This window comes from Schistocerca cancellata, chromosome 3 (genome assembly GCF_023864275.1).
Source record: "Schistocerca cancellata isolate TAMUIC-IGC-003103 chromosome 3, iqSchCanc2.1, whole genome shotgun sequence".
Classification (NCBI taxonomy): domain Eukaryota; kingdom Metazoa; phylum Arthropoda; class Insecta; order Orthoptera; family Acrididae; genus Schistocerca; species Schistocerca cancellata.
In genome coordinates this window covers 98,048,518-98,066,847 of record NC_064628.1, presented here as the reverse complement: position 1 = coordinate 98,066,847, position 18,330 = coordinate 98,048,518, and positions in this window count along the sequence as shown.

The window sequence follows — 18,330 nt, the reverse complement described above, 5'->3', positions numbered from 1 at the left end:
TCCCTAGCTGCTCATGGGACTGATGCGGAACTCTCGAAATCATCTTCTTCTCCTCCCAGCAGCAAGGGTGTACCACCTGGGAGTATTCACACCCATTCATCCAAAAGAATGAGAGAGGCTAGTCCTCCTGATAATAAGAATACTTTGGACTGCAGTAACAGGGCTCATGGAGTCATGAATAACAATGTGTTTCTGGTTCCCCTTTTATATCCATAAGTGGTTGAAAGGCCTTGCTGAAACATTAAAATCTGTAAAATGATTGTGTAATGGCTCACTGTTGGTCAAAACTAACATGTCAAAGCAAGTAGACCACCTAAAGAAATTGCAGAAACTGGGTGCCTATGATATCATTGTTGAGATGCACACCTCCCTCAACTCCAGTAAGGGGGTTGTCACATGCCGAGATATCATGGACAGCATAACAGAACTGAAGCAAAGATGGGCATCCCAGGGGATAGTCGATGTGGAGCAACGAACATGCAGGAATAATGGAACAACTGAAAAGACTGCCACGTTCATTGTCATATTCAATTCTCTGACACTGCCTGAACATCTTATGGTAGGATTTCTTAGACTTAATGTTCGGCATTTCCCTCCAAACCCTATGCAGCACTGTAAATGCCAGCATTTCAGCCATACAACCACGAGTTGTGGAGGTGAAGTGATCTGCGGGAATTGCAGAAAAACCGCTCATGACGCTGGAACTGACTGCCCGTCTCTTGTATCGACTGCCCTGGGAATCACCCAGTCTGGAGCTGAGATGTGAGTTAATGAACATTGCACTCTCATTTAAATATATGGCTGAAAGCGTCAGCCTACAGGAATTGTGAAACGAACCCTGTCGTCCAGGACCGTGTGCCACAAAGGACGCAGATTCACCACGAGATGGGGAAACTCACAGGCATCTATTGTTTGTTGAAGCCTGAACTTCGATAGGCAGAACCTCTTGCAAAAATTCGGTTCAGGACTGAATATTAGGTTTCTTTAATAGATGTGAAATTACGATTGTAATTCTCACAGTTAACGACATTCTGTGACCTAGGTCCCAAGTGTGTGGCAGTATTTGTAAGAGCGCTAAGCCATGTCTTGGGAGAACGCTTAATGAGCAAGTTGGTGATCAATGTGGACGACATTTTAATAGCAACGGAATCCTGCTGGAGGAAGTGCTTGCGGTCGAGGAGAGATGACATTAAAGATTGCCAAATGCGAATTTGTCCAAGCAGAAATTCAGTTTCTAGGACACACTCTTACATCTGAGGGAATTTTACTGAGTACCAAGAAACTAAAATCAATCACAGATTGTAAAAGGCCAACCAACAGAAAGCAATTAAAATTATACCTCAGATTATGTGGGTTTTATCGAAAATTCTTGGGGATGGAGGAATGAATAACCCAAATTAATGGAAAAAATTACAGAAAAACTCATCCTGGAAATGGACCGAGGAACGTGAAAAAGAATTTCAAAACATAAAGGATAAACTGTGCGCGAGCAAGATGCTCTATTATCCCGACATGACTCTTCTGTTTTGTTTGTCGTCAGACAGTTCAGATTATGGGATAGGTTGCAAAATCTTCCAAGAAAAACAAATCGACGGGAAGATAGAACACCAGAGCATAGTTTTCGCCAGCCGCATGCTCAACAAACACGAATGGAGATACAGCATATCAGAGAAGGAGCTGCTTGCAACTGTGTACGGATTCAAAAAGTTCTTTATGTATTTGGAAGGTAGAGAGGTAACAGTGCTATCCGACCATAAGGCCCTTAGCTTTCTGCAAGACTATAGAATACTAAACGACTGATGTGCTGGGCAATGCAGCAATTTAGTTACCAGATATGCTACATTAAAGGGACCAACAATTGTATTGCTGGTGCTCTGTCATGGCTGCAAGTCTGCTGTTTCGCAGCAGAGACAAGAAGATGGATCACTGGAGACTGTGCTTCACAGACAAATATGTGGAACAGCTGATAGATTACATCCATGTAAGTCACAGTCATTATGGGGCCCCGAAGTGCATGGAACTTATAGAGCAATACATCCACATTAATAACCTCACCAGACGAGTACGCGCACAGCTTAATGCCTGTGATCGATGTCAGCAAGTAAAATATTGCACTACAACTCAACAAGAGGAAATGCAAAGTGTAAGGTAGGAGAGATCCTGGCGGTTGACAACTTTGGCCCTCTGCCCACACAATGTGGTGGTATGAATTAATATTTATTGTTGTGGACCTCTTTCAAAATTTATTAAACTTTATCTGATATGGAAAGCTAACAACAAGACACTGATAGCCAAATTAGAAAAGTATTTCTTTATAAATGTAATCAAATCAGAAAGGCTATTATCTGACAACAGATCTCAGTATACATCAAAAATTTAGAACAAATTTATGAAAGGTCAGGATATAAAACACAAAATATCTGTGTACCACCCGGCGAGTAATCCTTGGGAGCGGTATATGCAGGAAGTTGGATGACTGTGTCAGACTTACATGAGTGGTAGTCACTCAAATTGGATGGAATTCGTACATTCATTTGAGGAAGTTATAAACAGCATGAAAAGTAACACAACTGGATATTTGCCCTTGGAGGTGATGATGGGAATCAAACTGAAATTTCTATTAATGGAAATTGTGGAGTTCCCGCAGCACCTGAGTCGGCTGCTGAGAGGGAGCAGGCAGTAAAATCCCATAGGGGGAAGTTGGCAGCAGAAAGGAAGAAATGGTATGATGGGCAGTACAAACCAATTAATTATAGAATAGGAGACAAAGTCATAGTATGTACAAAAGAAAAGTCCAGCAAAGTGGATGGAGAAATAAAAAAGTTGTTTGAGCTATGCTATGGGCCATTTGTAGTGGCCGAATGTGTGCACCCTAATGCCTACCGACTCAAATACCCTGTTACAGGAAAACTTCTAGGATTAAGAAATGTGACAGAATTGAGAGTGAACATTGAGAAAGGTAAAGTAGGCTAAGAAATAAGTGTATCTGTGTTTAGATTGTAAGATTATTTGGAGGGGTAGTTTGCAGTGTTTTATTTCAGGATTTATTATGGCTGGCTTGCTTGCTTGTTTCATCGCGTAAGGATATTTTTTTTGGGCACAAGTTCTGTGCAGTTATAAAGAGATAGTTTAGACACATTTGTGTGTGAGGAGGTCAGAGAACTCAATTATTTGGTGAACGATATCAAAAGTCAAAAGTCAAAAATCAGGGCACAGTATGCATATAATAGGTTTTTGGGGGTATATATGGGATTTATTTATGTGTAGGTATGTGTTAGACTTAAGTTTTTGGATGGTTTTATGTTAGTTGTAATTTCCAGATTATAAGTTACGGTCAAATCAATTTGAGTCCATGAAGGTCAGAGAAAATTGGAAAACGAAAATTAATAATGCTTACCTAGGAAGACAGATGTATTTTTATCTACTTATCTGAGAATATTTTGGGGGAATAATTAATAGTTGTATGGAGTAACTATTTGTGTATGCAGTTTCACTGTGTGGAATTAAACAACAGGTGAGATTTGTTCATACTTGTTGTTAGTTTTGAGTCTAAAGGAGCTATTTAAATTAAAAGAAAATATTAATTTGCCGATGAAGACGATTGGGAATCTGTCACGAGATGCATGTGTCTAGTGGGACTTGAATAATTTGTCAGAATCATTAAAGAATTTCCGAGCATCTTGCAAACACTGTAACTCAATGGTTTACTTTGTAGTTTAGTTCTGTTTGTATCGATTCCACTGGGGGAAGTGTTCAGTGCAGATCCTAGATGGTTTCAGAAAGTGTTTGTTTTCTGGTATCTACACCTGATTCGAATTTCAACAGAATTGTTCCCAAAAAATGTTGGCGATGGAATGCAGAGCCATACAGAATTTTGGCGGGGTACTTGGCTCCGAATCTGTGGAGCGCCGCTGGAGACTTTGTTGTGACGAAAAGGTTTTGTAAAAATGAGCACACAACAGTACTGATATTTCTGCAGCATTTCAATAGACAGTCGATTTTGACAAATGTATAGTGTTATTTGGCATTTAATTAATTTGCCGCAATTCATAATTTACGTTAGATGTAAGTTTCTTTAAATTTAAAGCATGCCACATGAACAGCACTACAAATAATTACACTACTGGTCTGGTGCTTAGGATACTTATGTTATTGTATTATGAATTTGTGTCTTGTAAATTTGGGTGCTACTTCATAACATATATGGCACACCATTATGTTACGAAGTGGAGGTGTGTGAGTTAACGAGCATTGCGCTCTCATTTAAATATATGGCCCAAAGAGTCAGCCTGCAGGAATTGTGAAACGAACCCTGTCATCCAGGACCGTGTGCAACAAAGGGTGCAGATTCACCACGAGATGGGGAAACTCACAGTCCTATTGAGGCCTAAGCACTGTAGTGTGCGAGTGAGACAGACAAGAAACTACATCATAGGGAAACCCAGCAGAAGGCGTTTGTGGCCAGGGAGACATAGCAGTGTTAAATATGGTGGACCTAAGCTCAGCCATAAAGGGAAACATTTATGGAAACTATTTAATGCTGTAGTAATGCAGGGAATGAATCCACAGTAATTTTAATGGCGATCCCAGTAAAACTTGAATATTGATCACATCTATAATAGTTTAGGATTTACTGTTAAAGTGAAATTAACAAGTTTTGTAACAAAGAGCTGAATGCTGAAATCTGAACGCTTTAGTCGATCTTAACGATCGACATTTCATATAGAAAGCGAATCATTAAAATGACAAATTTTGTAAATATCAAGTCTGTAACTTCATTTGTTTAAAAGATATAGTAAATGTAAATTATCAGTATTTTCAGTTAAGCATCAGATCGTCATTTCCTCCACACAAAACACATTGAATAATGACACCTTACTAAATCATTAAATAATAGAATATTTTAGTGCGCAATAGTTACTTTTTTCTTTATTTATCAGAAAGCACATTGGTGCAAGGCTACTGGCCGTGACATTCATAGTTAAGAAGGAAATTGTATTGGTTTTATGTAAAAGATTTTAACAATGGATATTATTGTTACTTGATTTAGAATGTGAAAATGGTCAAGCTTTGATTATTTAAATATATCAAAATATAAAATAATGTAGAATAAGCTGTAGCCAGTCAGATGGACGGCTTCAGGTAAGGGAACTGCTCTAGTCAGATGAGCGAGTATGTTTGGCGTGCGGTAAGTGCAGCCGGGGACAGGCAGAGGGACAGTGCTGGTGCAGACGCGAAAGCAGACAGTTCGGATTGAGATGCAAAAGAGAACAGTCAGTCTTTAGGCAGCTTGGAAGTGAAACGACTTAGAAAATTTCGCGTCGTGTGGTATCACGGGACTTAGTCTCTGAGCGGTGAACAGCCGCATGCCTGGTGTAAACTCTAACTTTTCATGTAAACAGCGAGGTGGAGCATTGGACTTGTGTTTCACGATGAGATTGTGAACTGTGTCAAATGGATATGCGCTCGAATGTAATAGTAATTCTAAATACAACCACTTTCGCTATTACTTTTCTTTCTGAATAAACATTATTCTAACCAAATCACAACTGTGTGGCCTACTTCATTTGAGGGTCATTAATTTAGTTCCCAATATTCAGCCAGACATTTTAACCAAAGGATCACAAATGTCTAATTTAGGGTGTGTAATGCAACACGTGCGGTTCAACCCCTAGACAAGTTTGAGCCAAGACATTTTGACAAAGGAGAACCACATGTGAGCCCAAACATCTTTGGGATGTTGGTTCTCAGAAGCTGCCCTGTTTTTGCTGAAGAATGTAAAATACAGGAGATAAAAGTGACCAAACAGATCCATTATGCCGAAGCCAAAAAAGAATATAAGGCGACGAAACCCCCTGTCTTTGCCACCTCATATTCTTCCATGGCGCAGAAGCCTATTCCCAAGGCAGATGCTTTGACACAGATGACACCTAGTGTGTCTGTATCCACTACAAGTACCTGTAATTGCACGTGTACTTGTGAAGGGAAAAAAAAGAGTAAGGAGAAAGCAATCCAGGCAGCTGCACCAGGAAAGACCAATAACGGTACTGCAGCAAACATCCACAAGGTACAAGAAAAGCAGAGTCCCTCTCAACACCCCCTCCCCCTCATCCTCGAAGGGACAGGCTGCAGGGAAAAGCTCATGACGTTCAGGTCAAAAGCTGTCCCGAGTGCCGTCAGATGTCATTCTTTCCAGTCTGACTGATGAGGAGGCTATCAAGGCTATCATGAAGCTAGATGCCTTGGATCGAGGCAGCCCCTTCAAGAGCTTCACCTCCCCAGTGCAAATATAAGGGTAAATTAAAACTGCACTGATGACATGGCTTCCATACTACAGTGAAACACGAATGGGTTCAGGACCCATGTGGAGGAACTGAAACTCTTAGCACAGGTTCGTCCCTTGTGCTTTTGTTTACAAGAAACACACTTTTAAAGATACAGATGACCCTGTGCTACAGGGATATATGCTATACCACAACGATGTGACCTATTGGGGGAAAGGGCCAAGGGAGGTGTCACAGTGTTTTGTCACTAAGATGCACCACTCCTCTGTTCTCCCCTTGGCTACTGACCTGCAGGCAGTTGCAGCTCAAATTCATGCATGTTGAAGGATCACTGTTTGCTCACTGTATTTACCTCCACAAGATACACTAGACCCTAAGGTGCTCAAAGATCTTATCGCACAACTCTCACAACCGTTCCTCCTCCTGGGAGACTTCAATGCTCATCATGTCCCGTGGGGCTCAACCTGTACCTGCCCTTGGGGCCGGGTTTTGGAGGTCCTCATGATGTCTCATGAGCTATGCATCCTCAACATAGGTACTCACACACATTTCTCTACTGCTACTGAGTCATTCTCAGCCATCGACCTCTCTTTTTGTTCTCCCGTCCTCAATGACTCTCTTTAGTGGGAGGTCATTGATGACGCTCATTTGAGTGACCACTTCCCAATCCGTCTTCACCTACTAAATGGCTCACCACATGAAGTTAAGCCCTCAAAATGGATGATCAGTATGGCTAACTGGACTTGTTTCAGCCAGCTGGCTGTGTTCGAACACTGCAGCAAAGTCAAGGATGGGTGGACCACATCACACTAGTGATCCATCGTGCCACTGACTTCTCCATTCCACAGTCCTCAGGTCATCTTCGGAAGTGACCAGTACCTTGGTGGACAGATGAGTGCCATTCCTCTGTGTGGGAAAGGCGTGTGGCTCTTCGACATTTTAAATGCTCACTGACAGCAGACAACCTGAGGGCCTTTCGAGTTGCGAGGGCCAAGGCTCGACACATCATTAGGGAGAGTAAGAAAAGGTCTTGGCAAGCATTCCTGGACTCCCTCAATCATTCCACTTCTTCTATAAAAGTATGGGAAGCCACCCAGAGGAATTCTGGTAAATGCAGCTGTTTACTAATAGCGGCAGTGCTGTAACAGGAGTACCTCCAAAAAACACCCAGAGACATTGCTCAGATGGTTGCCGAACATTTTGCACAAACTACTGCCAGTGCAAGTCAGGTTCCAGTGTTTCATCGCTATTATGCGACTGTAGACAGGGAAATGAAAGGGTGCCAAGGAGGCACGTTGTGATCCTTTGGTATTTTGGTGTGCCATCCTCTTGGGTACAAAGTCATGTGTTGACAGGAAGACGAGTGGCTGGCAGTGATCGATAACAATATCCGTGTCATCAAGCACACAACTCGGCCATGGAGTACTTCTTTTCAGCTACATCGGCAGGACGAGGTCCTTCTTGCTCGTCTTCCCATAGGCCTCAGCCGTTTGACATACGGATTCATACTTCAGCGAGAGGACCCTCCAATGTGTGGTGCTTGTGGGGCGTGCAGATCACAGTGTGCCACATTTTATTGGACTGCATTTTATTTACCGACCAGCAGACTGCAGCAGATTTGCCGGCGAATCTGCCGTATATTTTATGTAATGATCAAATGAATGTGGTTAGGGTTTTAAAGTTTTGTGAACTGTCCAATGTTTTTAACAAAATTTTAGGGAGATGTTCTTAATGTGTAAAAGGGTGGTTGGCTCACCCCAGATTTTTGTAAGTGGTCAGCCAGTCACATTTCCCTGTGATTTTCTTTCAGTTCTTCTGCATTTTGTTTTCTCTGTGTTTTAATTTCTTGATTGGCTCTCTTCCCTCCTAATTGGTTTTAGAGGATGCAAGAGTATATATGATACAGAGTGACTGTGTGGTCATTTTGAGTGCATGCATGTACAACACTTTTAGTTCATCTCCACATCCATTTGTTTTTATAAGTGTAAGATGCATGCTAGCTTTCTTTTTTAACTCACTATAGAAATTCTTACTGCTGCCACACTGCTGTGTGTCATCCACTATGAAGTGAAGCATTGTTCTCATTCGTGACTCGCACTTCCATCCATTTGTCACTGTCCCTGCTGATGCTGTGTGCCTTCCATTACTTTGCACCAATGTTCACAATCTTCTCCCTCCATCTGCACTGCTGCCTGCACTCATGACATATGTGTCCTTCACTGTCATCTGCAACTGCTGGTGCCACTGCACTGCCTCTGTGCCCCAACTGTAGCCTCACATCACTGTCGGCCACTCCTGGCCCCCTTTCCAGGATGCCCGCCCCACCTTGGATGCCGTCCATATGCCGACACTGAGGATGCACTGCCCACGGTCACCTTCTGGGATGAGTGCTTAGTTCCGAGGTGCCGTCTCCTTTTACTTGCACTCGCTAGCAGACTTATTCATTCTGGTATTTGCCTTTCAGGCACTGCATTTTCCAAACATGCAACAAAATTTAAAATCTGGTAACATCCTCCAGTGCTTACCAACCACAGATTTATATCTGACCACATTGTTCCTTATTTTACATTTGAAGTGCTGTTTCTGTTAGTGGGAGAAAAGTGTATACATATATTTCTAAAGTACTCATGCATCTGTATTGATTGCTATCTGCCACTACCATATCTCATATCAGCAGCACAAATGTTTCTCATAGTACTTTATTGATTTCAGAAATGTGTGTGTGTCCACAACACAATTTTGGAATGTCTGGAAACTGTAATATACCCAATCGCAAAAATAAATTTCAAATCCACAATCAGTGAATATTTTTCAGTTAACATACTCTATCTGTGTGTGGGAGAAATAACAATGAAGATGAAACAAAAATGTCTTTAAAAAACAGTCAGTTTTGTTGAGAATTATTCCTTATGTTGAAATGTTGCTGGGTACAGAATTAAGATTACCTGTTTTAATAATGTCAGTTCTTCAGATGGTCACCAGCTGGCATGTGAAGGAATTTTAGGACAAAAAGTTTTTCCATTTTTAAATAGGTCCTTAATTACACCTGAATGGCATGTCTCAAATCACAGTTTTCTACAGTTATTCTGTCAAGTAGAAGTTTCCATTCATGTACGTAATACATCAGGAAATCCCTTTTTCACACTCTTCCTTTTTATTCATAAACCTGTAGTTAGTGTTCAACACACAGCACTTATTCTTTTCCTTTCAACGTGATGCTAATTAATATTACTGTGTCCTTTTTCATCACTAGATAAAAATGAAGCACATGTGGAACACAGCAAATGTTCTCATTTGATACTACTTTGTTGGTTTCTATGTAGAGGTTCTAACATATTTATTCAGTTAATTGAGCTGTTGACCTCACTGTGCTCAGATGCTCTATAATATTTATTCCAGAAACATATGTAGTTACTGGAAACAAAGATAACAAACATAATTACATGGTCAGGCAGTGGGACTCACTAAACTGCAGTGACGTTTTCCCCATTTTGTAGATGCTTGTGCCCACAAGACATTGTTAGTGATGATTTGAGGTTATTTCTGTGTACTATTGGATAAATGCAGTTATATTTTCTATGTGAATTTCAGCTTAGTTTATTGTCAAATGGCAAAGATTATGTTGTAATGTAAGTATGCTTGCTTTATTGCTGGATTTTAAATAGATATCCTGAAAGAAATTAGTTTCCTGCTGTGGCCTTTTTTTTATATCCATTTTATTTTTATTTTGTGTACTACAATATTTCAACTGTGTAGACATTTTCAAGCATAATTTTTAACCCAGCTAAACACACATTCTGTGTTACAGTCTTAAAATTTCATGCGTGGTGTGTGATTGGGTTTCAGAGCTGTAGCTGTGATACACTATGATCAAAAGCATCTAGACACCTGGCTGAAAATGACTTACAAGTTCGTGGTGCCCTCCATCAGCATGCTGGAATTCAATATGGTGTTGGCCCACCCTTAGCCTTGATGACAGCTTCCACTCTTTGCAGGCATATGTTCAATCAGGTGCTGGAAGGTTTCTTGGGAAATGGCAGTCCATTCTTCATGGAGTGCTGCACTGAGGGGAGGTATCGATATCAGTCGGTGAGGCCTGGCATGAAGTCAGTGTTCCAAAACATCCCAAAGGTGTTCTATAGGATTCATGTCAGAACTCTGTGCAGGCCAGTCCATTACATAGATGTTATCGTGTAACCACTCAGCCACAGGCCATGCATTATGAACAGGTGCTTGATCGTGTTGAAAGATGCAATCGCCATCCCCGAATTGCTCTTCAACAGTGCGAAGCATGAAGGTGCTTAAAACATCAATGTAGGCCTGTGCTGTGATAGTGCCATGCAAAACAACAATGGGTGCAAGCTACCTCCATGGAAAACATGACCACACCGTAACACCACTGCCTCTGAATTTTACTGTTGCCACTACACACACTGGCAGATGACTTTCATCGGGCATTTGCCATACCCACACCCTGCCATTGGATTGCCGCATTGTGTACCATGATTCATCGCTCCACACAACATTTTTACACTGTTCAGTTGTCCAGATGTTTATGCCCCTTACACCAAGCAAGGTGTCGTTTGGCATTTACCAGTGTGATGTGTCACTTATGAGCAGCCGCTTGACCAAGAAATCCAAGTTTCCTCATCTCCCGTTAACTCTCATAGTATTTGCAGTGGATCATGATGCACTTAGGAATTCCTGTATGATTGTCTACATAGATGTCTGCCTATTACACATTATGACCCTCTTCAACTCTCAGTGGTCTGTGTCAGTCAACAGACGAGGTCTGCTGGTATGCTTTTGTGCTGTACATGTCCCTTCCACGTTTCCACTTCACTGTCACATCGGAAACAGTGAACCTATGGATATTTGGGAGTGTGGAAATCTCATTACAACTTATGACACAAGTGGTGATAACTGACTACGTTGGAAGCCTGTGAGTTCCGCGGACTGCCCCATTCTGCTCTCTCACAATGTCTAATGACTACTGGGGTCACTGATATGGAGTACCTGGCAGTAGGTGGCAGCACAATAAACTTAATATGAAAAACATGTATTTTGGGAGTGTCCGGATATTTTTGATCACATAGTGTATCTGGTTCTGTACAAACAGTGGAATACAGCCAAGAGAGCATGGAACTGTGTGAAGCGACAACTTGTGACAAACAAGTAGTGCTGTCTGTACAGAACAGGATATCATGGTGACAGCTCCCAAGCCCAGCCAACCATGTACCACCCATTAAATTATATGACTTTAATTGAAAAATGTGTGTTTAATGTGTTTTTTTAGCACATTTCATTCCCTTCCCTTAGGGGGGAGGGCGGGCTATTCTAGTGCTTGCATTGCACTTTTTAGCCTTAGGCGAGGTTTACAATTTTATTTTCTTTTTTGTACAATTTAAAGTGCTTGCAGAAAGGTTTTAAACAATTTGCTTGAAAATAGCTACACAAGCAAAAAGGCAAGGAACTAATTATATTCAAGAACTTTATCATTGCTATAGATCCTGTTGCACCTAAAATATTGAAACAGATATGGCAAAATAAAGTATGTTACAAAAAGAATCATCAATTTAAGAAGCCTGCATATTTTAATTGTAACAACAGGAATCATTGCATTTAAAATTCTTAGCCAAACATAAATGTTTACATAAAATTCCACCAAAGGCTTACATGTGCTCAAAGTGGCTTCCTTGCAGTAAACACAATATGATCCCAAACAGTTGTGGACACATTTGAAGCTACTGCAGTTTTGATGTGGTTTTGAAGTTTACCCACAATATTTAAAAGTGGAGGCACATATGCTCCACCTAAAGGGGAAAGAGTTAGCTGCAGGACCTATGCGATATTTTGAAATTCCTCTCTATTTAGCCCTTATAAAACGTTAACACACTGTATTGTTCCGGGATGTTGCGGTGCCTATGCGTTTAGTTTCTTCTTAACGGAAAATTAAAGTCATTCGAATAAAGCTAAATTTGTGGGGAAATCCAGTTCTCAGGCATTTCCAATACAATATAAAAAGCCATTAGAAGTATAGGTAATACATCTTTTTCTTTCTTAATCAGTGCAATCATTTTTAGTTCTGTAAAGTTTTCAGAACATATTCCAGCCACCTTGGAATGGATAAATACAGGTCCAGCATGGTCTTCAAGGGAATTTCATATGATTTTTAAAAAATAATGGCAAGTTCAGATAATGATGATGATGATAAGAGGTGGATAGTTATCATGCACCCTTCTCTCCAGAGTAGACCACACAGGTTCAATAATATTGAAAACTGATGGGCAAGGAAGATCCATAATTCACCCTTGTGCTCACAAAGTCTGTCCTGGACAGTGTAACCTGTGTGAAAAGGGGCTCTGTCATCTTGGAACACAGCATCACCATTGGGGAACGAACATTTTGCTGTGGGAAGACCTTATCAGCCAAAATGGTCACATGACTCTTGGTGACCCTGCAGAGCGACCATGGGGCCTGGAATACCATGGTATGGCTGCCCAAATCACCACAAAAGTGCCACTACATTGCACACTTGCTGCTTGTGGGATTGTGCTGGGGCATAGTGGTGATAGTGTACAGTTACTTGTTGAAGTCAGGAGGTGTGGAGAGGGGGGATGGGAGTAGAAAAGGAGAGAGGTAAAGAAGGGAAAAGAGACTTGTGGGTGTGTTGGCAGAGCGGGAGTCTCAATGGGGCTTTCACAGACCAAAATTACCCTCCCAGTCTTGTGCAGTAACATATCACCTGTGCCTTGTCTCTCCAGTCACCTGCCACATACCCACAATCTGGACACAAAGGAGCACTCCCCTTGCGACTCAGCACCACTCAGGACTGGAGCATCTGAATCACATTCACCAGGTTTCAACTACCTCTCATAGTGCCCTGAAATGAGGAACAGACTATCCACTATCCTTCTCACCTCTCCACCACCCACTGAACATATGAGATACCCTTGGTCATCCCTAGTCTGCCCCCCCTCCCTCCCCTTGCTTCAAGGCTTATGTCCCTGTAATAGACCTAGATGCAAGACCTGTCCTATACATTCTCCCACCACCACTTACTCCATTCTAACAACAGGCATCACCTATCCCATCAAAGGCAGGACTACCTGTGAAAGCATTTGTGTAACCTACAAACTAAGCTACAGTAACTGTGCTGCTTTGTACATAGGCATGACAACTAACAAGCTGGCTGTCTGCACAAATGGACACCAACGCACGGTGGCTGAGAGACAGGTGGACCACCCAGTTGCCGAACATGCCACACAATACATTGTGCTATGCTTCAATCTCTGCTTCACAGTGTGCACACCATCTGGATCCTTCCTGTAAACACCAGATTTTCTGAATTGCATAAGTGGGAACGCTTCCTGCAATATATCCTACATTCCCGAACCCCTGGCCTCAACCTTCGCTAGTCACTGTCTTCCACCTACATATTTCCTCCCCTGCTCCCACTCTAGCACTATACAGCCTTCTGTTCTGCCAATGACCTCACTTGTCTTTCGCCTATTCTACTTACCTCTCTCTCCGCTACACCCCCACCCAGCCCTTGCTCCAAACCTCCAGACTACACCTAGCATCCCTACCCTGTTCCCAACACATCCTGCATTCTCCTACAAGCAGCATTACACTTTCCCCCACCCCTACCCTGCTATCCCTTTCCCTCCCCAACCCATGCCACCCCCTTATCTGCACCACTCACACTAGACTATTGGGGCAATATCAGGCACAGTTGCTGTCTGCAGTCCAGCCACAGACAGTGAGTCTTTTCACTGTACCTGTCCGAGACTTGACGCCTCCTCTGTATCGTGGTAGCCACTTTTGTTTTCAAAATATTATTGTTTTTACACCCTGTGTGATATCTTGTTCCTTGCTGTATTTACTGTTAAACTGATTGGTCATTTTAAGCTTAAGTTTCAAATTCTTTGTCCCTGTCTCCCGTACACCAAGCATACTGATGCTATGAATGTCCTGCACACCTGCATCAAATTCTCTCTCTGCTCTTTAACAAGTATTATTTTAAATATTTTTATTGGCTCTATTTGAAGTTTAATCTTCTTAAAACGATTAGTGTCAAACCCAACCCTCTGTGTGAATTAAACATTTTCATACTCGATTTTCCCCAAATCATATTTTTTATATGTAACACACTGTTCCACCAGGAAACTGTAAATATCATTCTGCCCTGCATATGGCAATGCCTATATCATGGAAGGCACATGACAAAGTTTGAAAGATATCGTAGAAATCACACCATCATCTGCACAAAATGGCGAAAGATTCTCGTTAGAAGAAATGCCCTGGCACAATGAACTTAACATGCTGTTATCATTAGTGTGTGCCAGAGGAGTATAAATGGCGGTGGGATGACAAATTTTTGGTAATATAGAAACTTGTTGTCATTCTGTGAAGTATAAAATAGCATTGGAATATCTTGAGTGTTGCGACTCGTGGACACACTTCCCAACACTGGAAAGGAATGAAGATTATTGCTTATGCTCCGTTGTTGACAACATATTTAGAGACTGAGTACAATCTTAGAAGTGACAAGCATGAAGCAATAAATTTTTCCAAGTCTTTTTTGAAGGAACCAGCCTGGCAGTAACCTTAAGGGTATACGGAACGCCCTATGCTTACAATGTTAAATTGAGCTAAAAGTTAGAAACATTTTCTCATTTGTTATTTGGACGATACTCTTGATTTTTTCACAGAACCCAGAGATATGTTCTGCTTTTATGCTGAATTATTAATTTTGAAAAAAATAATGTATAGTTTTTCAGATATTTTATTTTTTGTAAATGTTAAAAAAGTTATACATTTTAACAAGTATTTTAAAATTTACATCCATTAATACAAAATAATTCCACATATCTTGATGTCTGCTTGTGTATATGCGGATGGATATGTGTGTGTGTGTGTGTGTGTGTGTGTGTGTGTGTGTGTGCGCGCGCGAGCGCGAGCGCGAGCGCGAGAGAGTGTATACCTGTCCTTTTTTTCCCCCTAAGGTAAGTCTTTCCGCTCCCGGGATTGGAATGACACCTTACCCTCTCCCTTAAAACCCAAATCCTTTTGTCTTTCCCTCTCCTTCCCTCTTTCCTGATGAGGCAACAGTTGGTTGCGAAAACTTGAATTTTGTGTGTATGTTTGTGTTTGTGTGTCTATCGACCTGCCAGCGCTTTTGTTCAGTAAGTCTCATCATCTTTCTTCTTAGATATATTTTTCCCACGTGGAATGTTTCCCTCTATTATATTCATATATTTTAATTCAGATATATTAGAAGGTCTTAAGGAACAACTAGAGAAAATGTACCTTATACACAAAAATACTAAAGTTACGGGAAATTAGCTTCAAAGTTTTTACTTCAGTACAAGCCTGCTCCATAGCTCGTATCATCAGAACCGTCCAACAGCTTCCTCTTGATGGCTCTGCTATGCTGTCTAGCCCTCTTTGAATATACTCTTATGGCATTATCTGAAGACCTGAGCTGTTCCTTGTCCAAACAAAGCATAGCTGCGGCAGTTCGTAGTCCTACACAGAGCCCCAACTTCTGCAGAACTTTGCACTTTGTTATATTGCCCTGATTAAATGATGAAACAGCATCATAAACGCCAAAGTGAAGTGTGTTTATACCCACAAAAACAGTTTTAGGTAGTCTATTCCATATCACATGGTTCACACACTCATTTGGATTTTGAGTCCAGCCATGAAGACATTTCTTTAGTAGACTAATATCTGCGAGGTCTCGGAATATTGGTTTTATTTCATCCATTATGGCAGGTGGCAGTTGATGAGGGTGATTGTATTGTTTCTTAATTACCTTGCCTCTGTTGTACTTGCACCAACTATCTTCTCCTTTTGGACATAGCCCACGTTGGGGATTCTCATTGTTTGAAGCTGTATGAAAAAACAGAGCCCAGACTGCTCTTCTCATTAATTCTGCATCTGCTGTATTCTGTCTTATTGCTAGACCATAGCACTTCTGAATATGATCTATTGTAGCATCTGTCTGTCTATCTTTCCCATCTAAAGTTTTTCCATCGCTCAATTTCTTACCTTTCATGCTAGCCTTGAGCCGTTTAAGTCTTGATCCCATCCTTTTCTGAACATGGCCAACACACTCCAGTTTGGAAATTTTCACATTGTTACCATAGGGTCTCAGTTCCTCAATTTCTTTGAAAGCCTTTGAGTCACCATCTCCAAGATAATTTATGTATCTAACGTTGTACCATTTTACTGAGCGTTGATAAATACTTCTTACACCAGCAACTTCCATACCACCACTTGACCCATAGTAATTTGCCATGCACTCCTCTTCATGTTTATTTTTAATTTTCTCCTTGGATCTGCAATGCTTGGAAAGTATTGCCCCATCAACTACCTTACCAGTGTCCACACTTGTAGCTGTCGCTACACCATTCAGAGATGTGTGGCCTCTCTTCTGCCAGCTTCCATCAAAAGCTATGGACAAGTCTCTGCTATTATTATTTTCAACAACTGCTTCCTCAACAGCATATTTCATGTTTTCCTGTGCCACATCTTCTACCGCAGAGCCTATTGCAATTATGTGTTTGTTAAATTTTGAAGGTGGAGGAGGGAGGTTCATCACACCACACAACATGGCACCTGCAGCCCTGCCCTTTCCTATACACCGTAATCCATAAACCAGGCTAATGTTTATATCATATAGTTTCCCTGTATCTGCAATAACATGTGAGGAATTGAAGAAAGTAACACCATGTTTGCAATAACTGGACATCAACTCTAATTCACAAGCAAGTCCTACATGTAAGTTTGTTTACAATGAAACACCACATTTTCCACATTGTTTGCAGCACACATTGTTCTCCAAAACGTCTGATAATAAAGAGACGTTAATTACCTCATATTTTGTAATCCCAGCATTTAGTTTCTTGTATTCTTCTTCAATTCCAGCTAGTTTTCTTCTTGAAGCACTTTCCGGTGTAGTGGCAGCAGCATCACTCAATGTATCACTACCAGTGTTGAGGTTAGTCGCTACTGGGACGTCGGATACTGATGAAGATCAATCAGACGAATTTTTAGTACACTACTTTCTTGTACCAATGTACACGCTTTCTAAATACCTTCAGACTAGGTCTTGGCATGTTGAAGGAAAGAAAACTCAAACACTTCTCCACATACGACTTCCACAACAATGACATGGATGTACTCACAAAGGAAACAATACAAATGGTGCAGTATCTATTGTCAACTGTCTAGCAGTGTAGCCAACAGAAAAGCTAACTCTCTTGTGCTCAATTATATCTCTGGCAAGGCTGTCTATATCAGGTATATTTCGCGTCTCATATACAAGGTGCGGAATATCGTGTGTCGAAATTATTTTAAAAAATTATTTAAAATAATTCTATTCACGTCATCCAAATATTTTATACATGGTATTAAACAGGAGAGTCTAAATTTTTCTAAAATGCATTTACCCAAAAATCGATTTTTTCATCGAAATACTCATTCCGTATACCCTTAAGGGGTTTCAGAAAATTATGGAAAATCTAAAAGTGCACAGTTGGGCAGGGGATTGAACCCCATTCCTCCTGAATATGAAACTGTTGTCTAAACCACTGCACTTCCTCATTCAGTCTCAGATAATGGAAGATAGAAAAGAAATATCTGGGTGAGGTTGACCAGCATCTCTTGACAAGCAGCACACTGCAGCAGTCCATGCAGACAGTGACAGGTTACACCCATCAGTGAAGGAGTTTTGTGTTTAGTATGTCATCCAAGATGGCCCTTTCTCCCTTTCCCTCTTCAACTGAACTTGGGTTCAAACCCTAATTACCTCCTTTCTCTAATTCCTTTGTCATTGGCAAAATTTAAAAAGTAATCATTTGGCTTTCAGTAGATGTATGAACTTTCTGTTATTTACTAATACTTATTTAATAAACTGAAGGTATAGTGATAAGATTCTGTCACTTTTTGTTCTGCTGTAGAATGGCACTATAGTCTGATTTAAAGTAGTTGTCACTTGACAGGCAACGGGCTGCAGGGCTCCCGCCACCAATAAACC